The sequence below is a fragment of the Hypanus sabinus genome, chromosome 13, assembly GCF_030144855.1.
Source record: "Hypanus sabinus isolate sHypSab1 chromosome 13, sHypSab1.hap1, whole genome shotgun sequence".
NCBI classification, from domain to species: Eukaryota; Metazoa; Chordata; class Chondrichthyes; order Myliobatiformes; family Dasyatidae; genus Hypanus; species Hypanus sabinus.
Genome location: NC_082718.1, coordinates 21,000,964 through 21,026,908, shown reverse-complemented (window position 1 = coordinate 21,026,908; position 25,945 = coordinate 21,000,964). Strand labels below are relative to the sequence as shown.

The 25,945-nt window shown below is 43.2% G+C and overlaps 1 protein-coding gene across 1 annotated transcript in view; it reads right to left on the bottom strand.

Annotated features, from left to right (window-relative positions):
- ccdc3a (coiled-coil domain containing 3a) overlaps nucleotides 1-25,945 on the bottom strand; it is a 69,541-nt gene that overhangs the window by 24,505 nt on the left and 19,091 nt on the right. The window lies entirely within an intron of this gene.

Here is a 25,945-nt window from a genome sequence, read left to right as displayed (position 1 = left end):
ACACCCAAGTAGCAACTTCATCACATAGAGAGTGGACAATATATAGAATAAGCCTCCAGAGAAGTCATTGAGGCAGGGACAACTGTAGGCATAAGAGGTTGTGCAGAAGCTGTATTTTTGAGTAACACACACAAAATGATGGAAAAACTCAGCAGGTCGGGCAGCATCTATGGAAGATACCAACCTGACCAAACTCAAGCTGGAGGACCAATAACCTGATGGCATGAACACTGACTTTTTTTCTAACCCCTGGTAATTTCTTCCCCCCCCCCCTTTGTTTTTCCTTCCCATTACCCTCTTGTTGCATTCCTCATTCTGGTTACCCTCTCACTCCATTTCTTCTCCTTACCTCCCATCACTTCTTCTTTCCCTTTCTCTGGTATCCCTCCTCCTTCCCTTTCTCTCCTGATCTGCTCTCCTCTCCTATCTAATTCCCTCTTCTCCAACCCTTTACCTTTTCCACCTATCACATCCCAGCTTCTTATTTCAACCACAGTCCCCCCCCCCCCCCACCCAGTATCCCCTTCCCCTCACCTGACCTCACCTATCACCTGTACTCTTCCCCCTCCCGGCATTATTTTGCCTTCTCCCCCCTTTCTTTCAAGCCCAGATGAAGGTTCTTGGCCTGAAAAGTTTATTCTCCTCCATAGGTGCTGCCTAACCTGCTGAGCTCATCCAGCATTCTGTATGTGTTGCAGGTGCAATTACAAAGTTTAAAAGACAGCTGGACAGGTACATGGATAGGAGAGGTTTAGAATCAGAATAAGGTTGATTATCACTGACACATGTCAACAGTTTGTCATTTTGTGTGAGGCATAAAAAAAATTAGGTCTGTGTGTAGTTCGTTTTTCATTGATTCCATTGTGTTTCATTGTATGCCTGCAAGGAAATGAATCTCAGGGTAGTATGGGTGACATCTGTACTTTGATCATAAACTTACTTTGAACTTTGAGCAATCTGTTCATCTACTACTTTGTGACTTCATCCAGCATCTGCAGTCTTATGTGCCTCAATTGGTTATCCTCATGGACGCTAAATATAATGGAAACACCAGCTCATTCATCAGCATTGGTTAAGGAATAAAACAGATTTATGTTCCTAATGGCAACTCTGCATTAGAAGGTGACCTGACTTTGCTCTTCAGAGATACAAATAGCTCGACTGGATAATTCCTACTGTGAAATTACACAGGCTTCACCTTTAACAGAATAAACTTGAGGTCAGGTTATTTTAGAGGAAAATGATACATCAAGTAAGCACAAACACTTGGGTTCTGGTTTGAACTCAATTTCTAAATGTGATGAAATCAAATTATACAAAAATGATCTGGTTGCTAAACAGGTGGCAGGCCTCCTTAAGTAAATTATAAGAGACTAATCGAACGCAGGAACACAGATCATATCTTTAACTTCTGGAGATCTAAGAATATCATCTGGGTCCGAAGATCAGGTTACTATTTTAACGACACACACAAAATGTTGGAGGAACTCAAAACGTCAGGCAAATCTATGGAGATGACTAAACAGTTGACATTTCAGGCCAAGGCCCTTCGTCAGGACAGATTTATTCCTCTCCATAAATACTGTCTGACCTGCTGAATTCCTCCAGGATTTTGTGTGTGTTGATCAAGGTTTCCAGCACCTGCAGGATCGTTTTTGTTTCTGCTATTTTACCATCTCTCCGTAACTAACTGCTGATCGGCACTCCATAAAATTGCAATGTTTATATCAGTCAAAACCCTTCAATGCTGACATCACCATGGAACGACATGAATCATGCTGTCTGTCACAATGTCAGAGGATGTCAAAATCTGTGTCCAAATTAGAATTACAGTTAATGCAAGAAGTGTCACACACAAAATGCTGGAGGGACTGAATCAGGCCAGTCTGCATCCATGGAGTGCAACAATTGATGTTCATTTGCAGTAAATATTCATTATATAATTGAGTCATGGATTCAGTCAGTGGGCAAGCAGGCCCCTCAGCACAACTTGTTTATGCCAGCTGTGTTATCCAGAGAGCTGGTCCCATCCACCTGTGTTTGGCCCAGAGACCTCTAAACCTCTCTTATTCAACACACACACACACACACACACACACACACACACACACACACACACACACACACACACAAAACATTGGACCTCCTCATCAGGTCAGGCAGTCACTACGAAGGGAAATGAACAGTCAACGTTTCAGGCTGAGACCCTTCATCGGAAACGGAACGGAAGAAGGCAGAAGCTAGTATTCCCTCCTCCTTATCTTTTTATCCCTTGCTTCGGACCCCTTCCTTTGAGCTCCTGATGAAGGGTCTTTTAACTCATGATGCAGAATCAGATACAGTTTTATTATCACTATCTTATATGACAGTGCAGAGTTTTTTGTACTGTTTATTTTATTTAGAGGTACAGGCCCCTCTGGCCCAATGAGCCTGCACCACCCAATTACGCCCGTGAGATCCATCGACCTACTAACCTGTACGTCTTTGGACAGTGGGAGGAAATCGGAGCACCCAGAGGAAGCCCACACGGACAGGGGGAGAATGTGCAAACATTTCACAGAGTTCAGCAGAATTGAACCCGGGTCTCCAGCACTGTGATAGTGATACACTAATTGCTCCACTATCATATTTTGTCAGCAGTGCAAAGACATAAAATTACTATAAATTATAAGCTGAATATATATAGTGCAACGTGAAAAGAAATAATGTTCGTGGGTTTAAAACTCCAGAGAGAAAAGAATCAAAAGGATAAGTACAATTTCAAACTCAATGTCAACAAGAGCAAGAAACTGGTTGTGGGCTTCAGGGCAGATTAGGTCAGAGGACACACATTAGCCCTCATCAAGATGTCAGCAGTGGAAAGGGTGAGCAGCTTCAAGTTCCTGGGTGTCAATGTCTCAGAGGCTCTATTCTGAGCCCAGTCACAAAGTGGCTTTACTTCGTTAGGATTTCGAGGAGATTTGGTATGTCACCAAAGACTCTTGCCAATTTCTAGAGACATACCTTGGAGAGCATGCTGATTGGTTGCACGACAGCCTGGTATAGATGCTCCAATGTGCAGAGACACAACTCCATTGTAAACTCACCCAACTCCATTGAGAATATCTTCAAGAGGCAGTACCTCAAAAGTACTGTAGCCATCACTCAATACCCTGTTCTCATTACCTCTGTCAGGGAGGCAGTACAGGAGCCTGAAGGCCTACACTTACAGTGCGGAAGCATGGTGGCTAATGCATCACTTTACAGCACCAGCGATCACTGATCAGGATTCGATTTCACAAGCTGTCTGTAAGGAGTTTGTATGCACTCCCCTGTGGCCCTATGGGTTTCCTCTGGGTGCCCTCAGTTTCCTCCCACATTCCAAAGGTGCACAAGTTAGGGTTAGTGAGTTGTGGGCATGCTATGTTGACACCGGAAGTGCTGTGCAGACTGCCCAACACAATCCTCGCTGATTTTGATTTGACACGAACGATGCATGTCTTGATGTTTTGATGCACATGTGCCAAATAAAGCTAATCTCTTTGATCTCTCAACGATTTAGAAGCAGCTTTGTCCCCTCTGTCATCAGGTTTCTAAAAGGCCCATTAAGCCATGAACACAAGCTCATTATTCCTTTCTTGTATGCGCTATCTATTTATTTTGTAATTTATTGCAATTTTGCACTGTACTGCTGCTGCAAAACAACAAATTTCACATCATATAAGTCAGTGGTAATAAACCCGGTTCTAATTCTCTTCAGTCAAAGTGACAGCAACTTAAATATTTCAACATGTAGATCACATCAGGGAAAAAAAATAATTCATCACTTCCATCCACAACCATCGCTCTAAGAAAAACAGTGCAGTTGAATCAGCCGTAAACATCAAATGCTTTCTGTCACTGCTGGCTGAGGTCATAAAACAGGCGATGTTGGATATGCTCAGTTTGTGAATTGAGCTTTGTAAACTAAAACAGTTTAAAACATCAAAGAGCAAGGAAGCAGAGCAATTAACTTTCGTGAACACCATAGTCACCTGCTGAAGATAAATCACCACATAATTTGGTCAAACTGATGGTAGTAAGAACACTCAATTATCAAAGCATTATGACCCCCAGCAAAACTGTGATTGCTCTTTTCCACTCTAAATTATACAATGGGGTGGCATCTATAATCTGCCCAGTTTATCAAAAACTGAATTGTGTTATTTAACTTTAAAATCTGTTCAAAGTTTTACAGCTAGCCATGAATTTTCCAACACTATTCCACTAGGAATTATTTTTAAAAACTCAACAAATGAATGAGATTCTGATTCCACGTCTGATTCAGATTTATTTATCACTTGTACATTGAAATATTCAGCGAAGTGCATCATTTGTGTGAACAACTAACACACCCAAGAGTGTGCTGGGGGTAGCCTGCAAGTGTCGCCACACATTCCGATGTCAACATAAGCACGGCCGTAACATTCAGCAACAACAACAACAGCAGAAGAACAATCCCACCTTCCCACCCACCCCACTCACGCAAAAAGAGATAGGCCTCCAGCCCTTTAGTCCCTGTCCCCAGACAATTAATCTTCACAAATCTTCAACTGTGTGCACTGTGAAATAAATCATGCCCTTCAATAAAGAATTAATGTTCATCAAATTGGATTTGGTTTATCATTGTCACAAGGACCAAAGTACAATGAAAAGCTTTTCTTGTGTCCTGCCCGTACAGAGTGGATCAAATCATTCATTGCACAGTAGATTGAGGTAAAATACTAACAATGTAGAACAAAGTGCAAAAGCCACTAAAAAAGTGCAGGTAAACAAAAAAGTACTAAATCATAACGGTTAAGCTTTACACTGCATTTTGGTGCATGTGACCATACTAAACCAATTCTGACTCCACCTTCAAAATCTGAATCATTAGCAATGTGAGATTTAGAGCAACATACAAAGAAGCTGGAGGAATTCAGTGGGTGTGGCAGAGAGAAATAGATAGTTTTTGCTTCATTTTGAGCCCCTTCGTCCGGACTGGAAAGAAGGAGGGAAGATAGATGGTTTAAAGAGGTGGAGGAAGAGCTGGCAGGTGGAAGGTGGATCCAGGTGAGGGGAGTGATAGGTAGAGGGGGAGGTAGAAGGGGCAGGGTGGAATGATGTAAGAAGCTGGGAGGTGACAGGTGGAAGAGACAAAAGGTAATAGAATTGTCGCATATACCAAGTTACAGTGAAAAGCTCATCTTGTGTACAGTTCTTACAAATCATGACACAGTGCACTGAAGTACAACTAGGTAAACGATAAAAATGCAGAATAAAGTGTAAAAGCTGCTGAAAAGTGCCATGTAGGGAAGTGATAAAGTGTGAAAGGTTGGCCAGACTAGGCCTTTATCCCTTGGAACAAAGGAGAATAAGCGACAACCTTATGAAAGTGTTTAAAATCATGAGAGGCATGGATGAGGTCAATGTTTTTCCCCAGGGTAGCAGAACCCAAAAAAAGGGGGAATGGGATTAGGGTGAGAGGGGAAGATTTCAATAGGGGCTCGAGGGGCAACTTTTCCCACACAGAAGGGGGGTTGATTATATGGAACGAGCTGCCAAACGAAGTGGTTGAGGCACGTTCAACAGTATCATTTAAGAAGCACATAGACGGGATACGTGGAAGGAAGGGGATTGGAGGGAAATGCGCTGAATGCAGGAAATAGGCCAAACACAGACAGCACAGAGGTGTAGCAACTGGTGCAATGTTTTACAGCACCAGCGAACTGCGTTCAATTCCTGCTGCTGTCTGTAAGGAGTTTGTATGGTCCCATGACCATGTGGGTTTCCTCCGGGTGTTCCGGTTTCCTCCCACATTCCAAACACATACAGATTAGGGTTAGCAACTTGTGGGCATGTTATGTTGGTGCCAGACGCTTGCGGGCTGCCCCCAGCAGACTCTCAGATGGTGTTGGTCATTGATGCAAATGACACATTTCACTGCAAATCATAAAGGAGGAATAGTTTATCTTCTAATACGTTAAAATGAAAGTCAATCCAAACCTTATTTTAATTGAAACATTTTTTCTATTATGCAATGATTCCAATGTATAAGGAAAATCAGCATATTTGACCTTATTGTTCATGGGATCTCTTTCTTTTCACTCCCATGTCACCTTGAAGGCAATCTCTTGCAGATGGATATGATTAAATATTCCTGTTTCAGCATCTTACAGCTGAGAATCCAGCTGCTTCCAAGGTCTGTACTGTTAATAAAGATATCTTGATGCGATTGAATAATCATCACTGCTTAAAACCAACAGAAATAAAGCTGACTGTGGCCTGTACCTCTCACCAGACTCCCCGTAGGAAATGAGCCTGCCTCAGGGATACAGGTGCATTTAAGAAAACGGGATTTTTGACTCCCAATATTGACTAGCTTGCTGGCAAACATGCAGTCTCTATTAAATAAAATTGAAGATCTCTGATCTTCTGTGCTGTTCAAATTCAAAATTTAAGAGATGTTTGGATACATACATGGATGGGAGGGATATGGAGGGATATGGCCCGGGTGTAGGTTGATAGACTAGACAGAATAACAGATCTGCATGAACTAGATGGGCCAAAGGGCTTGTTGTGGTGCTCTATGATTCTATAAATATTTATTCAAGGGACGTGGACTGATCCAGCATTTAATTGTCCATCCCTAGTCATCCTTGAGAAGGTGGTGGTGAGCTGCCTTCATGAACCATTGCAGTCCTTGAGATGTAGATGCACTCACAGTGCTGTCAGGGAGGGAGTTCCAGGGTTTTGACCCAGTATCAGTGAAGGAACACCAATATATTTTCAAGTCAGGATGATATGTAGCTTCACATGAGAAAGTCTGCAGATGCTGGAAATCTTTCAGCATCTGAAATGCTGGACTTTCACTTTAACATCGTAAACCAGCAAGCTGTTTGTTATGTCTCCCCTCTCGCTGTGAAATGGAGACACCTCTTTCTCCCTTATTAGGGAGAGAGAGAGCCTGTGGTATGTTGAATACTGGGTGAAACGCCAAGTTATTGAAGTACTGCAAGCCTGTGTCTTTACTGTTGCCTTGCTCACACTTGAGTGCTCGATGGTGGTGCTGACGCTTTTTTTTGCCAGTGGGGGGAGGGGGGATTGTTGCTTGCTGCCACTTACATGTGGGAGGGGGGAGCTGGGGGGGACTTTGGGGTTCTAACATTTAATTGTCATTCATTCTTTGGGGGCACTCCTCTGTTTTTGTGGACGGTTACAAAGAAAAAGCATTTCAGGATGTATATTGTATACATTTCTCTGCCTTTGAAACCTTTGAAATCCGCACGCAGGAAACGGTGGAGGATCTCAGCAGGTCAGGCAGCATCTATGGAAAAAGTAAAGAGCTGACGTTTCAGGCCGAGATGCTGCCTGATCTGCTGAGTTCCTCTAGCATTTTGTGTACGTTGCTCTGGTATATGGTTGCAGGATGTTGCTGGCTCTAGGGAGAATGGTAGTTGGTGTTGGAGGCAAGAGGCAGAATAATATTTTGGAACAGACTTAGTGGGCCAAAGGGCTAGCATTGGTGCTGTAGTGCACTGTGACTCTAGTCTGTTACTTAATTGTATCCCTGTAGCCAACATTCTGTTTATTTAATACTCTGTGCATTTAATATTTCATACTATTTGAGTAATATTGTAAATATATTGTTTGATTAATCATTCTTTGTGTTTACACAATGCATTGCTGGTTATATGTAAAAGTATGTACATTGCATGCATCATCAAGCCAATGCCACATCATACGTGCATGCCTTGCTTAAAAGTAAAGACAAATTTAGACTCTTATGTTTTCCTTTCAATTAGTTTTTATGTTTCAGAGTTACAAACATTGAACTGGTAATTTCGTCAACAGAGAATGTAAAAGCAATACCAAGTTCATGTTCAGGCAGATAAGCATCAGTTGTCTAATAAATCACCTGATATTTAGAACACTAACTCACTTTTAATTTCTCCTATGCTATCAATGCCACCTTCTCTGAATGCACTAGCTATCTTGCAGACTGGGAGAAAGTGGCTCACGTTCCAGTTACAATTTACTCTTGCCATAAGCAGGGTGCAAATGAGTGGGCTTGCAGAGGATGCTTCTTAGAGTGGAGTGGTCTAGCACCAGAGGACACCATCTCAGGATACATGGACAACCCTTTAGAACAGAGAAGGGGAGAAATTTCTGTAGCCAGCAGGTAGTGAATCCTTGAAAAACATTACCTCAGAAGGCTGTGGAAGCAGGTTTTTGAGTATATTTAAAGCAGAGGTTCTTAATTAGCAAGGGCATCAAAGGTTATGAAGAAAAGGCAGGAGAATGGGTTGAGAGGGAATATAAAACAGCTATGATGGAGTGTCAGAGCAACTCGATGGGCCAAATGGCCTAACTCTGGTCCTATTACTTCCAGTGCTATGGTCTAAATGTCATGATAATTAGCTCCTTGCAGCAGCAACACAGTGTTACAAGGCAAACACACAAGTTAACTTTAACTTAAGTTAAATTAGATTAACATACTTTATATTTAACTGGTTGACACTGTTTTCTATTGCAATGAATTCCTCATTTCATTATTTAATGGATCACTTGGCTTATTCTCAGAACAAGCTCCAAAAATACTTCAATCTTACTGACTGATCACATTAAGAAAAGCAGCAACCTTTAAAAAAATGTAATCCTACATAGCAATCCAAAATTAACTTCACTGCTGGCTTCCCTGGAGTTAGAAATAACAATACCCCACATATTAAGGATCAACTTTTTTTGAATCTCTTTTATCTTTTCATTCTCATCCCCCGAACACAAAAACACTTGAAGGAATACGCACTTAGCGGCCACTTTATTAAGTATACCTCGTTAATTCAAATATCTAATCAGCCAATTACAAGGCAGCAGCTCAACGCAGAAAAGCACGTAGACATGGTCAGGAGGTTCAATTGTTTTTCATCAAATGTCAGAAAGGGGAGGAAATGTGATCTAAGTGACTTTGACCATGGAATGATGCTTGGTGCCAAACAGGGTTGTTTGAATATCTCAGGAACTGCTGATCTCCTGGGATTTTCACACACAACAGTCTCTAGAGTTTACAGAAAATGGCACAAAGAACAAGCATCATCCAATGAGCAGCATTTCTGTGGGCAAAAGCTCCTTGTCAATAGGAGAGGTCAGAGGAGAATGGACAGACTGGTTCAAGCTGACAAGAAGGTGACAGTAACTGAAATAACCACGTTATATCATTGATGTGCAGAAGAGCATCACTGATCACACAAAGTTCAAAGTAAATTTATTATCCAAATACATATATGTCACCGTATGCTACCCTGAGATTCGTTTCTCTTGTGGGCATCCTCAATAAATCCAATAACCGTAAAGAATCATTGAAAGACTGCACCAACAGGACAGATGGACAGTGTGCAAAAGACAACAAACTGTGCTAATACAAAAGAAAAATATACAATAATAATAAAAATAAATGAGCAATAAATATTGAAAACATAAGATGAATCCTTGAAAGTGAGTCTATAGGTTAGGGGAACATTTCAATGATGGGGCAAGTGAAGTTGAGTGAAGTTATCCCCTCTGGTTCAAGAGTTTGATGGTTGAGGGGTAATAAATGTTCCTGAATCTGGTGGTATGAGTCCTCAGGCTCCTGTACCTTCTACCTGATGGCAGCAGCACATTGAACCCTGAAGTGGATGGTCTGCAGTAGCAGAGGACCACGAATATAACTCATTGGTTACTTTATTAGGTACTTGAGGTACCTAAAAACATGGCCACTGAATGCAATTCCATTGTTCTGGTAGGTCACTCCAAGGAATTACCCTTCATTATTTGGGTAAAAGCCTTGATAATAAGGTATCGGTGTAACGAACGCCGAATTTAACGTCCGGATAAACCACAGCCAATGAAAACCAGATCGCAGTAAGATTAACCATTTACTGTTCACTCTTCACATTAACATATGGTGAAAACTGTTGATAAAACAATACAAGATTGATACAGTATTTGTTATCTCCAAGGAAGTCAAAGTGATGGAGAGTCATGGCCAATTGTTGACAAAGCTGCTGATCCTGAGCTTTCTGTGTGGAGTTTGCATGTTCTCCTTGTAATCCTATGGGTTTCCCTTTGATGTTCTGGTTTCATCCCATTTCCCAATGAATCAGAATCAGATTAGGTTTAGTTTTACTGACAAACAGTATGTTGTGAAATTTGTTGTTTACGGACAGTGAGAAGGGAGCATGGCCTGGAGGGTGGGGGTCTTTGATGATGGAAGCTCCTTTCTTGTGACAGCGCTCCTTGTAAATGTCTCAATGGTGGGGTGGACAGGGCTGTATTTGCCACTTTCCACTCCTGGGCATCGGTGTTTCCATACCATACCATGACGCATTTAGTTAGGATGTGCATCTATAGAAGTTTGTCACAGATTTTGCAGAACCTACACAAACTCCTAAGAAAGTAAAGGTGTAGTTGTGACTTTTTTGTGATGACATCTATGTGCTAATCCCAAGACAAGTCCTCTGATATGACAACACCAAGAAATTTAAAGCTACTGACCATCTCTAGCGAGGACTGGCATATGGACTTCTTGCTTCTTCCTTCTGTAGTCAATAATCATCTGATTGAGTGAGAGTTTGATGTCGAAGGCACCATCCATCCAGAAGGCATAGCCTGGAGGATCAGGAAGGAGATACAGGAGCCTCAAGATCCATAACACCAGGTTCAGGAGCAGTTATTACCCCTTAACCATCAGGCTGTTGAACCAGAAATGGTAACTTCACTCACCCAAACACTGAACTGTTCCCACAGCCTAAGGCCTCACTTTCAAGGACTCTTCATCCCATTTTCTTGATATTTGTTGCTTATTTATTATTATTATTTTTTTCTTTTCATATTTGCAGTCTTCCACACATTGGTTGTTTGTCTGGCTTGTTGTGTGCAGTTTTTCATTGATCCTAATTGAGTTTCTTTGTATATACTGTGAATGCCCACAAGAAAATGAATCTCAGGGTAGTAACTAGTGATATATACTGTATGCACTTTGATAATAAATTTACTTTGAAACTTGATGAGGGTCCTTGTCAGTAGATACTTCACTTACACTTGAAATCTTCAGGCTGCACTTTCCTTTGTTCAACAGTGGAGCTGCGTTCAAATTTCCAGAGGCAAAAAAACAGCTTGGTGTCTTCTTCAGTAACTTTGCTGCGCGGCAGGTCCCATTGACTATCATTTGTTTCTAAACTGGATTTGTGCAGACGTCATGCTGAAACTATTTTCATTCCTCTTTGTTTCAGAAAGTTGTTATTTATTTACTAGGTACACAATGATATAATATGGGGTTCAATTAAATCTGCAGTGATCAAAGTACAAATAAAATAACTACACATCCTTTTTCTCTAAATTGTACTAATGAATAGTAAAGCAAGCCGTAGTTAATGTTTTACTTGGACACGGAACTGAAATGTGAAACGTGCTTGCAGCTTTGGTGCAGTGTACTCTCTTTCTGAGAGATTCTTCCCTCCTTTGAAGTTGTAGGTTCGTCCAGCATGGAAACGAAAGCTTCGGCACAACTCATGCATGCTGACTGTGTTGCCAGTGAGCAAGTCCCATCTACCCACATTTGGCCTTTAGCCCTCTACACCTCTCCTAGGTCCAGGGGACGTCGTATCTAACCAATCTTACAGAGATTTTCATTGAGGTTACCAGGGAAGTTGATGGAGGAAAGGCAGTAGTTGTTGTCTACATGGATTTTGGCAAGGCCTCTGACAAAGTCCCACGTGGGAGGCTGGTCAGTCGCTTGGCATCCAGGATGAGGTAGTAAATTGGATTTGACATTGACTTCATAGAAGAAGCCTGAGAATTGTAGTAGATGGTTGCCTTTGTGACTGAAGGTTTGTAACAGGTGATGCACTGCAGGGAATGGTGCTAGGTCTATCTATATCAATGATATGGATGATAATGCGGTAAACTGGATCAGAAAACTTATGGAGGATACCAAAGCGTAATGGACAGTGAGGAATGCTATCAAAGCTTGCAGTGTGATCTGGACCAGCTGGAAAAATGGGCTGAAAAATGGCAGATTGAATTTAATGCCAACAAGTGTGCGGTGCGATGCCTTGAGAGGACAAACCAGAGTAGAAGTTATATGATGAGCGACAGGGCAATGAGGAGTGTGGTAAAACAGAGGGATTTGGGAAAACAGATCCATAATTCCTTGAAAGTGGCATCACAGATCACAAAGAGAGCTTTTGGCATATTGTCCTTTGTAAATCAAAGTACTGAGTACAAGAGTTGAAGTTGTATAAAATATTGGTGAGACCAAAACTGGAGTTTTGTGTAAATCTACCTACAGGAAGGAAAGGAAAGATGTCAATAAGATTGAAAGAGTACAGAGAAAGTTTACAAGGATGTTGCCAGGACTTGAGAAACTGGTGATAGGTTGAATTGGTCAGGACTTTATTCCCTGGAGTGTAGGATAATGAGGGGAGATTTGATAGAGGTATACAAAATTATGAAGGGTATAGATAGTGTAAATTTAACCAGGATTGATAGTGGGTGTTTTAGAGGGATGTGGTCTGGTGTAGATAGATGGAAGAAAGTAGGAAGTCAGATGGCAAGGAATAGAAAGACCAAAGGGTGGGTTTCTGTTCTGTAGTATTCAATGACTCTGATAGAGGGACTGGTAGCACAAGTACATGGTTTTCTGAAAGTAGCATCACGAGTAGAGAGGGTAATGAAGAAAGCTTTGGTACATCAACCTTCATCAGTCAGAGCACTGAGTACAGGAGCTGGAATATTATGTTCCAGTTGGACAAGGCGTGGGTGAGTCCACATTTGGAATATTATGTTCAGTTTTGGTTTTCCTGCTCTGGAAATGATGCCACGTAGCTGGAAAGATTGCAGAGGCGATTGACGAGGACACTGCCAGTTCTTGAGTGACTGATTTCTTGGGAGAGGTTGGGAAGGCTGGGATTATTTTTTACTATTGACACATAGGAGAATGTGGGGTGGCCATACAGAGGTGTATAAAATCGTGAGGTGTACAATCCTTTTCCCAGGCCTGGGAATCAAGATTTACAGGCCATAGTCTCCAAATGAGATGAGAAGGATTTAATAGGAACCTGAGGGGCATGGAATGGAAGGTATGGAGGGTCCACTACACAGGATCAGAAAAAGCTGCGCAGGGTTGCAAACTCAGCCAGCTCCATCATGAGCACTGGACTCCCTGTCCTTGATGACATCTCCAAAAGACGATGCCTCAAAAACATGACATCTATCATTAAGGTCCCCCATCACCGAGGACATGCCTTCCTTTCATTGTGACCGTCAAGGATGCAGAGGAGTCTGAAGACACACACTCAACATGTCAGGAACAGCTTCTTTCCCTCCGCCATCAGATTCTGAATGGACAACGAACCCATGTACACTCCCTCAATAATTTTTTATGATTTTGAATATTTTTATCATGTATTGCAATGTACTGCTGCCACAAAACAACATAGTTCATGACATATAGCAATAATATTAAACCTGATTCTGATTTTGAATATATTCACCTAGAGGGTGGTCAGTATATGGAATGTACTGACATAGGAAGTGGTTGAGGCAAGTACATTAACAACACTTAAAAGACATTTAATAGGAAAGGTTTAGAGGCAAATGGGGTAGATGTGGACAAATGGGACTAGCTTGCTTAGGCACAAGTCTTGGTTAGCATGGACAAGTTGGAGAGAAGGACCCGTTTCCATACAGTGTGACCCATGATTCTAGAGTGCAGGAACACTGAGACTCCGGAAAGGTTAATGAGTGGAAGAAATTATGGGCATTGGGAAAGGTGACACCATGTCGTGGCGGGGCGGGTGGTGGGAGTGGGATTCACGTGCAGATCACAAGGCCAGGATCAATGGTCAAATGGGACTGGATGTGAGTTAGGACACAGTCTGAGGAGCTTTAGACAACGCAGATTTCATGAGACCAGAACTAGAAGTCATAGGTTTAGGGTGCAAGATAAAATATTTAAGTGGAACCTGAGGTATACTTCTTCACTCAGAGGGTGGTGAAAGTGTGGAACAAACTTCCAGTGAATGTGGTAGATGCAGGTGTATTTAAGAGAAGTTTGGATAAGTACATGGATGGTGGGGTTTTAGAGAAATATGGTCTGGGTATAGGTGAGATGGGACCAGGCAAAAGATCAGGTTGGTATTGACTAGAAGGGCTGAAGAGCCTGTTTCTGCGCTGTAAATGGAAGAGGAACGGCCAGGAGTGAGTTGAGATAGTCAGTCATGAGCTAGCAGGGACCAGAATACCAGCATCTAAGTCATTCTCATCACCGAAACTTGAGCAGATTACTAAAACAAGCTTGAATTGTAAACCAGATGCTAATACTCATCAACTCCCTGGAGCAGAACAAAAGGGAAAAACAATTAGACTTTCTGCTGACACAGCTCATGGAATGGAAGGGAGTGAAGTCATGCAAGCACAAAAGTTTAAACTTATTGCCTCATTAATTTAATTTTTCAGTTTGTGGACATCTCACTTTTTTGCATTCCTTCCATGATAACCATGAGCTTTCATCAAATGGCAGCACCTTTGGCCCTTGTGGTATTGGTGACGTTCACAGCATAAGGTGTCACTCAGCCATCCCGTTTACTTAGGAGACCTTCCTCACACCTCTCCAGTTGCAGTCAATTCTATGACACAGATATGAAAAGGTACAGGTATAAAAACATAGGAAGTGGATGCAGGAATGGGCCATCCAGCCCATCGCGATGATGCCACCATTCAATATGAGCTGGACAGGGGGAGAGGGTGTCAGTGCACATGTTCTAGTCTACATCTACAGTGTTGAGGTTGAGAGCTTCAAGTTACTAGGAGTGGACATCACCAATTGCCTGAACTGCTGCAACCACATAGACACCTCAGCCACGAAGGCTCACAATGCCTCTATTTCTCCAGGAGATAAAAGAAATTTAGCATGCCCCTGTCAACTATTAGCAATATACCATAACGTGTTTTCTGTCTAGATACATCACAGCTTGGTATGGCAACTGCTCCACACATTCTTCTACGCTACAGCTCATCTACCACTGATTGCCCAATCTCCCAACTATCCAAGTCCTTCTGCGGGCTCTCCATGTCATCCATATTACCTCTTCCTCCACCTAACTTTGGTCTCCCAGTGCAGCCACTACATCACTGAAACCCAATGCAGGTTGGGGGACCGCTTCGTCGAGGACCTTCCCTCTGTCAACTGCAAAAAGTAGGATCTCTTGCTGCCCAACCACTTCAATTCAACTTCCTGTTCCCATTCCAACATGTCTCTGCATGGCTTCCTCTGCTACCATGATGATCACAGGTTGGAGGGGCAACACCTCACGTCCACAATCAGCTGCTGTGTCCAAGCGTGCTGCCATCTTACCAGAAATAAACAAAGCTTAACTGGCAGCACATTGTTGCAGCAGGCAGAGCCATTGCTTCACAGCTCCAGCAACCCAAGTTCAGTTCTAACCTCGGGTCCTATCTATGTGGAGGGTCAGCTGGCTTCCATGATATGGTCATCAAAGTTAGCATGGAAGATCTGGGCTGAAGGACCTGTTTCTGAGCTGTACAACTCTATGGTTTAGAGGAAATGTCCATAAAATAATATCCCATCACTTATCCCATCCCAAACATCAGACATCTTGTTTCATCTTAAGAGGCAACTTTGCTAACCCAGAGAGGACACATCAAGATATTCCAGTCCAGATGAAGAGTCTCAGCCCAAAACATCGACTGTTTATTCACCTCTGTAGATGCTGCCTGACTTGTTGAGTTATAGAACATAGAATAGTACAGCACATTACAGGCCTTTTGGCCCACAATGTTGTGCCGACCCTCAAACCCTGCCTCCCATATAACCCCCCACCATAAATTCCTTCATATACCCGTCTCTTAAATTTCACCAGTGTATCTGCCTCCACCACTGACTCAGGCAGTGCATTCCAAGCACCAACCACTCTCTGAGTAAAAAACTTTTCTCTAATATCCCCCTTGAACTTCCCTCCCCTTACCTTAAAGCCATGTCCTCTTGTACTGAGCAGTGGTGCCCTGGGGAAGAGGTGCTGGCTGTCCACTTTATCTATTCCTCTTAATATCTTGTATACCTCTATCATGTCTCCTCTCATCTTCCTTCTCTCCAAAGAGTAAAGCCCTAGCTCCCTTAATCTCTGATCATAATGCATACTCTCTAAACCAGGGAGCATCCTGGTAAATCTGCTCTGTACCCTTTCCAATGCTTCCACATCCTTCCTACAGTGAGGCGACCAGAACTGGACACAGTACTCCAAGTACTCACAGTACTAGAGCTGCATCATTACTTCGCGACTCTTAAACTCTATCCCTCGACTTATGAAAGCTAACACCCCATAATCTTTCTTAACTACCCTATCGACCTGTGAGGCAACTTTCAGGGATCTGTGGACATGTACCCCCAGATCCCTCTGCTCCTCCACACTACCAAGTATCCTGCCATTTACTTTGTACTCTGCCTTGGAGTTTGTCCTTCCAAAGTGTACCACATCACACTTCTCTGGGTTGAACTCCATCTGCCACTTCTCAGCCCACTTCTGCATCCTATCCTATCCTATGTCTCTCTGCAACCTTCGACAATCCTCTACACTATCTACAACACCACCAACCTTTGTGTCGTCTGTAAACTTGCCAGCCCACCCTTCTACCCCCACATCCAGGTTGTTAATAAAAATCACGAAAAGTAGAGGTCCCAGAACAGATCCTTGTGGGACACCACTAGTCACAACCCTCCAATCTGAATGTACTCCCTCCACCACGACCCTCTGTCTTCTGCAGTTCCTCCAGCATTTTGTGTGTGTTGTCCTGGGTCAGCTTGTCTGGAGGTCAGAGGCCTGATGCCTGCGGGTCGGAGAGTCTGAAGCCAAGGACTGGAGGCCTGGAGGTGGCCTATTCTGGGGTTGAAGTTCTGAATGTGTATGTGAGTGGGTGGTTTTTTTTTCTCTTTTTCTTAATAATGGCAATTTTTGATCTTTTTTTTTGAATTGTTAAGAGGAGTTGTGGATATTGAGGAGCTCAATATTATTTATGATTTTGACAGTGTACACTCCTTTTTTGTTGTTTGTACTTCCATTGGAATATGTATTTGATATAACTTCTCTAATTTGCATTTGTCTTTATATATTTTTAAATCAATAAAAAAAGATTAAAAATGAAAATGAGTGGGTGGGAGGGGAGGAAAGGGGATTTTTTAGAATCTCCTGTGTGTGATATATTCCTTGTTTAGATTGTATTGTCCAAAGTTTGTTAGAACATATTCACTGAAGCGCCGATACAATGAAAAGGACATAACACCTTTATTTGGGCCTATCGATTGTTGAAACATATTTGTTTTCGTCCTTTAGTTCACGACCTGCCGGTGGCGTAGTGGCATCAGCACTGCACTGCAAGGCAGCTGGTTCTGAGTTCGAATCCAGCTGGGTTCCAACCTGGGCAGCAGGCAGTATCTGTGCAGAAGAAAGGCTTGGCAACATGTACAGCAACTGGAGGAACTCAGCAGGTCGGGCAGCATCCGTGGAAACAAGCAGTCAATGTTTCGGGCCGAGACCCTTCGTCAGGACTGAAGAGTGAGGGGGCAGGGACCCTATAAAGAAGGTGGGGGGGAGGGTGGGGAGGAGAAGGCTGGTAGGTTCCAGGTGAAAAAGGAGTAAGTGGAAAGATCAAGGGGTAGGGGAGGAGAAGCAGGGAGGGAATAGGCAGGAAAGGTGAAGAAGGCTTGGCCATCTATTTCCATATCTTGCCACGTAAACAAACTACTCTATCCATGGGGTCGCCAAATCATTAATATTAATATCGTATGGTACGAAGACCCCTATGATCTTCTCAGCTGTTCTCATAGTCCTTCCAGTCTGATTTTCAGCTGCTCCCACACCAGATGGAAACGCAATAATGTTGGTCTTGCAAAACACAGTTAAGATGGGGGTAGGGGGTGGACTTGCTTGCCTCTATCATTTTGCCTCAATCACTGCTTCTTGTTCAGGGAGGTGAGGTCGTCTGTAATGTGAACTCCCAGGAGCATGGGGCACTTAACTCTTTCTACAGAGGAACCGTGTATATTCGTAGAGGGGGATGGTTCACTACATATGTCAGTAATAATAAACTTGATTTTGATTCTGATTCCTGGAAGAATTTTACATCAGTACTAATTTGCTGTCAGCTCCTTTAGGATTGGTGAAGAATTTTTACAAGCACTCTCTTACAGACTTATTGCTCGGGGGTTGTAAGCTTACAACCCCCTGGTGTTTAAACCCTTTTTCCCTCTCAAGATTAGTGGCTATCTAGTATTCCCTGTAGTAATGTTTGTGTTGCTTTATCTCTAACCAGATTTGTTACAGGTATAGTTAATAAAACACAGGTTAAGGGGCATGTCTGTAGGTCTTTTCCTTGCCTGCAAATAAAAATATTTGTTCTCTAAACGCCCAGATTTGTTGACATCTTACTGAGCTTTAGTCTCATCGGCACAAATGTAATGTGGACGGAAATGGGTTGTTGTTGAGTGCTCTCGGTCTTTCTGCCCTGTGACAGCAGCCTTTAAGTGGTTTTCATTTTGGAAATTGTCTGGGCTCTTAAACACGGAATGAAGCATGATTAGTCTGAGATCAGCTCGCAGCAGCCCTTCTTTAGAGTTCCAAGTGTTTATTATAATTAGATTCCCAAATGGCCAGTGAATTAAATATTTAAAGACAGCCTGTCATAGCGTTTAAATGAAGGGATCAAAGTCAAATGAGACAGACTATTTGAAATGGAGTTTTACAGCTCAGAAACAGGCCCATCGGCCCAACTTATCCATGCTAAACAAAATATCTTCCTGAGCTACTTCTGCACCATCCGCAAAAAGCAGGATTTCCTGGTGGACAACCATCTTAATCCTATCCCCATTCCCATTCTGACATGTCGATCCATGGCCTCCTCTTCTTCCACGATGAGGCCACTCTCAAGTTGGAGGAGCAACGTCTCATATTCCATCCAGGTAGCCTCCAACCTAATGGCATGAACATTGATTTCTCCAACTTACAATAAATTGTTCTCACTCCCCCCTTCTCTCTTTTTAAATTTCCCACTCTACCCTCCTACCTCTTCCCTTCACCTACATATCACCTCCCCAGTGCCTCTCCTCCTTCCCTTTCTTCCATGATCCGCTCTCCTCTCCTATCCTTCTCCAGCCCCTTGGTTCTTCCACCTATCACCTCCCAGCTTTTTACTTCATCCCCTATCCCCCAATCACCTGACTTCACCAATCACCTTCCAGCTTGTCCTCCTTCCCCTCCCCCTACATTCTTATTCTGGCCTTTCCCCCTTCCTTTCTAGTCCTGAAGTAGCGTCTTGCCCAAAATGTCAACTATTGATTCATTTTCATTGATGTTCCTTGACCTGCTGAGTTCCTCCAGCATTTTGCGTGTGTTGCTCTGGATTTCCAGCATCATGTTTCCCATTTGTCTGTGTTTGATCCATGTCCTCCTAAACCTTTTCTATCCATGTAGCTGTCCAACTGTATCAAGATGTCTGTAGAGGAATGTTGCCGACTAGCACATTCCAAGCTGGGGGCGTACCAAAGCTTGTTACAGTCACAGCAAGGGCTCGGTGGGGAAGGACCACAGAAAAGGCTCCCACCAGTCTCCGTATAAAAATAACTTGTCCCACATGTCTCCTTTGAATTGTCCTTTCTCATCTGAAATATATGCACTCTAGTGTGAGATATTTTTAGTCTGGAAAAAGATTCTGGTTGTCTATTCTCTCTCTTCCTCTCATAATCTCAAACTGCAATCAGGTCTCCCTCAACCTCTGACACTCCAGGGAAAACAACACAAATTTGTATAACCTCTCTTCATAGGACATGTCCTCTAATCCAGGCAGCATTCTGACGAAGCTCTTCTGCACCAACGCCTCCACATCCTTCCTATAATGAGGCAACCAGAATTGAATTCAATACTCCAGATGCAGCCTAATCAGAGTTTTATAATTATGCACTGTAACTTCTTGCCTCTTGAACTCAATTCCTCGACCAATAAAGGGAGGCACACTTTGTGCAGTTTACTAAAGGGCATTTCAGAGAGTAGCGTGCATCTGAATGGGGTTCCAATTGAAATTTCTATTTCTGTACCGATGTGCAATGGTTTTCCAAATTAGGTTGTCACATTAGACAGAGCAGCATGGTGGTGTAGCGATGAGCACAATTGCTTTATAGCGCCTGCTGTAAGATAACGGTTTGATTCCTGCTGCTGTCTGTAAGGAGTTTGTACGTTCTCCCCGCGAACACGGGCTTTCCTCTGGGTGTTCTGGCTTCCTCTCACGTTCCAGACATACAGATTAGGGTAAGTGAGTTGTGGGCATGCTACGTTGGCATGGTGACTCTTGCGGGTGCCCCCAGTATATCCTTGACCTGTGTTGATCTTTGACGAATTTCACTGTATGTTTTGATGTACATGTAACAAATAAAGATAATCTAATCTTTCCAAAGAGCTTCTTCCTTGCTGTGTTACTGTAAAGCAGTGGAATACATACAAAATTGATATGTTACAATTAAGTAATAAATTTTAAAAAATGAATAGTGCAAAAACAGTGCAAACTAGTGATGTAATGTTCATGGACCATTCAGAAATCTAATGGTGGAGGGGAAGAAGCTGCTCCTAAAATGTTGAGTATGTGTCCTGTTCCTCCTTTCTGATGGCAGTAATGAGAAGAGGGTATGTCTCAGGTGGTCAGGGTCCTCAATGTTCAGTGCTGCCATCTTGAGGTATCATCTTTTAAAGATGTCCTCGATAGTGAGGGGGCTAGTGCCTAACATGGAGCTGGATGAGTTTACAACCCTCTTCATCTTTTTTTGATCCTGTGCAGTGGCCCCTCCATAGAAGACATTGATGCAGCCTGTTAGAATACATTCCATGGTACATCTGTGGAAATGTACTAGAGTACCAAATCTCCTCAAACTCGTAATGAAATATAGCTTGACACATCTCAGGTAAATGCTTGCACCCTGGTTTATTGAGAACTCATCTGACCACCTTTGCTTTACAACTGTTCCGATAATTCATTTCCACTACCCTTTGAGGCAGAGAGTTCCATATACTTCGCACCCTCATCTCATCCTTCTTTCTAAACAGTTTGGGATACCCTCAGCCACATCCTCTCTACATACACCACAGCATCAAAAATGCTTCCTTCATTAATCCAAAACTCCAACACAGCACTCCAAGTGTAGACGCACCAATGCCCTGTGCAGTTGCAGAAAATCTTCAAGATTCAAGTTTATTTGTCACACATACATCGAACATACAGTGAAGCGTGTCACTTACCTTAGCAACCAACGCTCCCGAGGGTGTGCTGGGGATAGCTGGCGAGAGTTGCCACACCTTCAGACGGCAACATAGCATGCCCACAACACTCAGCAGAACAACACAGAACACAACAGCAAAAACAAGGCCCACTCCTCCCTCCCACCCATGCACAAACACAGCCCTTTAACCCCAGGTCAGGCTTCCAGCAGACATGGAACTGGGCCTGCAGACACCAGGCTTCAACCTCTCCAGCGGACCTGCAGAAACTTACTGGGAACATTGCAGATAAAGGGTCTAAGGCATTGTTGAGGATCCTTACCACTCATCTCACAATCCCCTTGACCCACTACTGTCAGGATGGAGGTACAGGTAAAGGAGGACTAGGACTGCCAGACTGGGTAACAGCCTCTTCCCTGTTGCTTTGCGACAAATGAATGCTCTGCCACCACCAAGTTATCATCACTAGGACAGCAAGCTGTTTACACAAAAAGGATCCAGAGCTTTCCCGGCGTATACAACTAATAAACTCATCCCAGGCTTCCAGTCAGGTACAGGCATCGATTATAACCGACATTTCAATGTCAAACTCTGCTACTTTCTTCGGGGATGAATACTGTTTACTGTTTATCTGTGCTGCCCACTACATGCATTTAAAATTATATCTTATTACTTTATTTATAGTAATATTTTGTTTTATGTGCTGTGTCAGATATGCTTTGCAGGTGCACCATGTTCTAGAGGAACGTTGTTTCATTTTGTTCTATATATGTACAGTCAGCTGACAATAAAGTTGAATTTGAACTTGAAATCTTGCCTCATTTTATAATCTTGTTGCCTTTCTAATTGCTTGCTGTGCCTGCACGGTAACCTTCTGTGTTTCAATCCCTCTAAACATCAGCATCCATGATCCTCGTGCCTTTAAACACTCTATTTCTACAAACAGAAGAACATGGTTTACATCCCCCCTTGCCTCTTCAATTCCACACTCTGGACTCTTACCTCCTCTCCTCACCTGCCTTCCCACCACCTCCTTCCTTTTCTCCCATAGTCCACTCTCCTCTGCTATCAGATTCCTTCTTCTCCAGCCCATTGCCTTTTCCACCTATCACCTCCCAGCTTCTTACCTCATCCCCTCACCACCCACAGGGCTTCAGCTATCACTACTAACTTGTACTCCTTCCCCTCTCCCACATCCTCTTATTCTGGCAACCTCCCCTCCTCTCCAGTCGGGAGAAAAGGTCTCAGCCCAAAATGTCGACTGTTTATGCATTTCCATAGGTGCTGAGTTCCTCCAGCATTTTGTGCGTGTTGCTATGGATTTGCAGCATCTGCAGAATCTTGTGTTTAGGAATTTATGTGCATTGTTGGCAATGCCAGTCTCAGTTATTTTCCTTATTAGTCTGGTTAGAAACTCTCCAAAAAGTAAAACTGGAGTGGAGCATAAAGATTGTACTTGTAAAAATCGTTTATAATTTGTGCTTTTCTTGTGACAGCTGCTCCATTTGCAGCTCCAGCGACCCAGGTTTAACCCCGCCACCATCTGGACGGAGCCTGTACGTTTTCCCTGTGAGCACATGGATTTCCTCCCAGTGCTCTGGTTTCCTCCCACTTTGCAAAGGGTTAGTGAGATGCGGGTACTATATGTTGGTGCCAGAAGCATGTTGGCACTTGCTGGCTGCCCCCAACGCATCCTCAGACTGTGTTGGCTGTTTACGCAAACGGTGCATTTCACTGTATGTTTTCATGTTTCAATGTGCCTGTGACGAATAAAACTATTCTTTATCGGACAATAAAGATCAAAGTTAATTTTTATCTGATGATAGGTGTCTGAGATGCTGCTGCAACTAAGTTTTTTATTGCACCTGTGCATACATGTATCCGAACCAGAATCAATTGTTGCCTACACTTGTTCATATGACAATAAACTCAATGTGACTTTCACTTTGAAAATAGGAACAGAGTAGGCCACTCGGCCCCTCAAGCCTTTTCCACCTTTCAACATGATCTGCCCCTGACCCCATCTGCTCTTCTCTGCCATTTTCCCCATTGCCCTCAGCTCATGATCCAGTGGCTGTACGAGGGTAAATAAAAATGTATGCACAATATTGAGGGGTATAGATTGAGTTAATGCATGCAGGCTTTTTTTCCACTGATGTTGGGTGAGACTAGAACTAGAAGTCCTGGGTTAAGGGTGAAAGGTGAAACATTTAAGGGTAACATGAGAGGGAAATTCATTCGGAGATTGGTGTGTGTGTGGAACGAGCTGCCAGTGGAAGAGGTGTAAACAGGTTTGATTTAAGGAAAGTTTGGATAAGTACATGGATGGGAGGATTATGGAAGGCTATGGTCCAGGTGTGGGTCAATGGGATTATGAATAATAACAGTTTGGCATGGAATAGATGGGCTGAAGGGCCTGATTCTGCGCTGTAGTGCTGTATGACTAGGACTAAATATGTTCGACATTCCCAATGAAATTCCAGATGAAGGATTCTGATAAACAATCACGGGATTGAAGCATTAACACTTTCTCCACAAAACCTGTTTGACTAGCTTTGGAATTTTTACAGCAGAGAAACAGCCTAATCTCTTCCTGGGCAGTCTGAGTGAAGAAGTTTTCCCTCAGGTTCCCTCGAGTAATCCAGAGGTTGGTGCGAGTGTGAAATGGGATGCCAACGCATTTGGTGGATGCAGGTTCGACTGCAACATTTGAGGGAAGTTTGGATAGGTACATACATGGTGGAGAGGGGACTGGAGGGCTAAGTTCCAGCTGCTGGTGAAAGGAACGAGTCAGAGTAACAGTTCAGCAAGGATTAGATGGACCAAGGGGCCTGTTTCTGTGCTGTAGTGGTCAATGACTCTATGATCAGGGCTGATTTACCCCCAGGTCTCATCTCCTCTTCTGTGCCAGTTCCCCAATGCCCTCAGTTTCCTGATCTGATGACACAGGGTGTATCGCCTCTCCTGGATGATGAAAAGGAAATTAACTGAATTGTCGAACACTGCCAAAAGACAGGAGAAGTGAACCAGTTAAGGCACTGATCCAGAAGGCAGAGGTGTAGGGAGATGGAGACTTTTCCGAATGAACTAGCAATAAGCCAGCAGTGACAACACCACAATAACATTTCTCCATTTACTCTCCTTCACGTATAGGGCAGCTTTCATTCTACCATACGACAGTGAGTCAGCACATCGGCTCACGTAGAGCTAAAATGTACCATGTACAGTACCTTCCTTACTATTCGAAAGCAGTAGAGATGAACTCTATTTGTCACATGTACATCGAAGCATACAGTGAAATGCTTCATTTGCGTCAAAGACCAACACAGTCCAAGCACGTACTGGGGGCAGCCCGCAAGTGTTGCCATGCTTCCAACACCAACATAGATGCTCACAAATCACTAATCCTAACCTGTATGTTTTTGGAATGCTGTGTGGGGGGGGGGGGGAACCGGAGAACTTGGAGGAAATCCATGTGGTCACGGGGCGAACATCCAAACTCTTCGGCAGGAACTGAACCTCAATCAGTAATCGCCAAGGCTGCAGAGTTTAAGCTATCAATATACACTTAGTTGGAATTGAATTACCATCAGCTTAATGAAAGAAAGCAATGGAAGAACAAAAGAAAGGGCACCATGGTAGCATAATGGTTAGCATAACAGTGCCCGCAACACTGGTTCAATTCCATCTACCGCCTGTGAGGAGTTTGCAAGTCATGCTCTCCCCACGGCTAAGTTTCTTCCAGGTGCTGCAGATCCCACATTCGAAAGATGCAAAGGTTGGGGTTAGTAATTTGCGGGCATGCTATGTTGCCGCTGGAAGTATTCCAACACTTGCGGGCTGCCCGGAGCACATCCTCGGACTGTGCTGGTCATTACCGCAAATGACACATTTCACAGTATGCTGCGATGTACTTGTGGTAAATAAAGCTAATCTTTATGTCTTACTGAGCCAATTTATTCTTGTAAACAGTATATAATATCTTTTGAATGACACAAAATGCTGGTGGATCTCAGCAAGTCGGGCAGCATCTGTGGAGAGGAATAAAGAGCCGCTGTTTTGGGACAAGACACTTCCCCCCTTGCCATGGATGCTGCCTGACCAGCCGAGTTCCTCCACCATTTTGTGTGTGTTACTGTGGATTTTCAGCATCTGCAGAATCTCTTGTTTATTCTTTTTAGCTACCTGAGCTGAACCACATTAACCTTTTCGTATTCAATCATATTCCATAATTTTTTGTTTATTTCGAGATTCAGTGCAGAATAGGCCCTTCCAGCCCTTCGAGCTGCTCCGCCAGCAACCTCCAATTTAGCCGTAGCCTAATCATAGCAACGACTAATTAACCTACTAACCAGGATGTCCTTCGACTGTAGGAGGAAACCAGGCACCCCCCCCCCCCCCAACCCCAGGCGGAAAACCAGGCATTCTATGGGGAAGATGTACAAACAGAGGATCAGAGGATCTGGGATTGAACTCCAAAATCCGATGCCACAAGTTGTAAGAGAGTCATGCTACATCACCATGGCACCCAAATACATTAGGATTCCGATTTACTGCTAAGAATGTAAAATGAGATGTCACAAATGTTGGCTTGCAAGCAATAATAATAGTTTTAAAGATCTTATAACGCT